We start from the raw sequence: 2,979 nt of genomic DNA on the forward strand, positions 1-2,979 counted from the left end.
TAGTCATAAGAATTCTAATTATGGTTATGGCATTACTTGTTATGTACGTTCTAATTAGAGTTATTAGAGTATTTTATTAGGGTTATATGAATTACTAATTAGAGTTATATGGGTGTTCTTAATAATAAAAAAAAAAATTAAGGATTTTTTTTTTCGATGACGCCTACTATTTGGAATAACCGACTTAGCTGCTGTGACAAATCAATAACTTTGTCAAAGATGTCTCTTACTGAATCAAGCATTTCTCATCACAAAAGTTTGTATACGAATATATTTTGTCATCCACGCATGTATGTAGTATGTACTTGACAAATCAAGAAAATCAAAGTATATCAATATGACAGAATATAAACCAAAAGAGAAAAGTATATAGCAAAACAGGGTAACCTCGTCTGTGTGGGTCACAGAAGAAAAAGAATTTATGTGCGGCTATCCCTTTACAAAAGCGGGAAAAAATACTTGTAAATATGTGAGAATTATTTAGCTGCAACTTCATGAATTATATGTTTACTCTACACCTTCAAACGAGCTGTTTCTTTCCGTATATTGTCTTGTTCCTTGTAAATCATCCACAACTTGTCTCGAATAGAAGCATTAATCTCATTGAACTCATGAATCTTTGGGATAATCTCCTTCCTAATATTATTGATATCACACATATTTCAGCTCTCATTGTGCGCCTTATCTTGGCGTTGCCAAGCTGAGACTCACATATTTCTCCATCATAGTTCAACATGTGAACCATTGCAAAAACACCACAGTCCAAGGTTGGCTTACTTGTTTGCCATGGAAACTTGACATTAAAGAGATCATATGAAACTAAATCAGCACCCAATGGATGCTCAAATCTATCCAAATAATCACTCATATTATAGCGCTGCAAAAAAAATATAGATAAATAACTATAGAGAAAAATAACCCACCAATAAAGCTTAAAAGTAAGAAAAACAAATAAGAACAAAAGACCTATAAATATAATAAATCTTACTATACTAATGGCAAGCTTCTTGAAGTGAGAATCATCCCAATTTTCGTAGACTCTATTATCCAGATAATCCACTCTTTTGTGTATGAAGTTGATCACAACAATAAAGTAGTGTTCCATGTACAAGAGTGGAACGGATATCTGCGACCCACAAGAGTGAGAATCATCCCAATTACATCTCTTATGACATGTCAAATAATTGTATAACTCTAATTAGTAATTCCTATAACTCTTATCAAATAAACCTATAACTCTTATTAAGACGTACATACCAAATAATGCTATAACTATAATTATAACTCTAATGACTACTCAAAATACCCCTATAACGCAAATTATTATTAATTCCTATAACTCTTATTAAATACTACTACAACTCTAATTAGAAGGTGAACATTAGTTTGCAAAATATGAAATTCCTATAACTCTAATTAGTAATTCCTATAACTCTTATCAAATAAACCTATAACTCTAAATAAGACGTACATACCAATAGTGCTATAACTATAATTATAACTCTTATGACTACTCAAAATACCCCTATAACTCTAATTAGTAATTCGCATAGCTCTTATCAAATACTACTACAACTCTAATTAGAAGGTGAACATTAGTTTGCAAAATATGAAATATATGAACAAACCTTCCTTTTTTCCCCTTTTCCTATGGAAAAAATATCACACAAACATCCTCAAAAATTGATATTCCATACTAAACCAAATTTGATTCACTATGTACAACCCAAGATTGCATAAACCTTACGAAAAGCAAGTTCATCTACTGAAAAGCAAGTATCCCCCTTTCCTACTCAAAAACAACATTCACACACTAATACTGAAAATCATGGGTGACGTTCATGAATGCGAACGAAGCCGTAGATTTGCTGCGATACTTTCATTAATTTTGTTGCAAAAATTTCAGAATATAAACATATTCAGCGGGTTACTTTCCTGCGATAATTTTGTTGCAAAAATCTCTGGTTTTGGTTTGACACGAAAATTAAATTCAAACTATATAACTAAACCCAACAAAATCAAGTTCTTAAAAAAAATTAGAAAAAGAATTAGTAAACTTAAACAGATTTTAAACAAGATTATAACTTTCCTACTGCACTATCCAATTCAACGAAATTAAATTCAAACTATATAACTAAACCCACCAAACTCAAGTTCTTGAAAAAAATTAGACAAAGAATTGGTAAACTTAAACAGATTTTAAACAAGATTATAGCTTTCCTACTATACTATCCAAGATCTAATGGACAAATCAACGAAATCAAATTCAAACTATATAACTAAACCCACCAAAAATGAACAAAGCTCACGCAAATTAATTAATGTCAAGATAATTAATTTTTATAAGCTCGAAAATTTTCGCATAATTAATGTCAAGAAATTTCATGCAGTCCCCAATCATAATCACAATTCTGAAAAAAAAATCAAGAAGTAAACTAGAACAAAAAAAAAAAAAAACTTACCTTTCTCTCCCATACTGTCTGCAACAATTAAACTTGAGATTTAATGTCGAATTGCAGAAGAAAATCGATGAACTAGTATTGCAAGGGAAAAAAAAAACTAATTGAAACCGTCGAAGTTGAGCAGAGAGGAGTATTTGCAGAAGAAACGAACTTGAGATTTAGGAGAGAGGAGAGAGGAGAGAGGAGAGAGATAGGAGAGAGAGAGAAGCGTGGGATTTTAGTGTGTTAAATTTTTATTTTTAATCAAGGCCGTTAAATGTAGCATGATCTAAGGACTGTTATTTCTTCTCATTTCTCATGTAAAACCTCATCCTCACCTGAACTCAATTCTATATATATATAGATATATATTTATGTATAATTTGGCTAAATCACCACCACCATTACCATTATTATTATTATTATTATTATTTGGTAAGATGTAAGTGTATTACCAAAACCAGTGCAAACCACCAAATACAACCTAAACTACTGCAGTACGGAACAGCAGCAAAAACACACTACTAACAACAGACTA

At 30.9% G+C, this 2,979-nt stretch overlaps 1 long non-coding RNA gene across 1 annotated transcript; it reads right to left on the reverse strand.

Moving 5' to 3' along the window:
* Positions 1-318: 318 nt before the first annotated feature.
* Positions 319-2,739, reverse strand: LOC104908917 (uncharacterized). Its single transcript, XR_792244.4, has 2 exons — positions 2,463-2,739; positions 319-877 (listed from the first exon to the last, which is right to left on the reverse strand). It is a non-coding gene; the product is annotated as an uncharacterized LOC104908917 (long non-coding RNA).
* Between the last annotated feature and the right edge of the window lie 240 nt (positions 2,740-2,979).

Source organism: Beta vulgaris, chromosome 7 (assembly GCF_026745355.1).
Source record: "Beta vulgaris subsp. vulgaris cultivar EL10 chromosome 7, EL10.2, whole genome shotgun sequence".
Taxonomy (NCBI): domain Eukaryota; kingdom Viridiplantae; phylum Streptophyta; class Magnoliopsida; order Caryophyllales; family Amaranthaceae; genus Beta; species Beta vulgaris.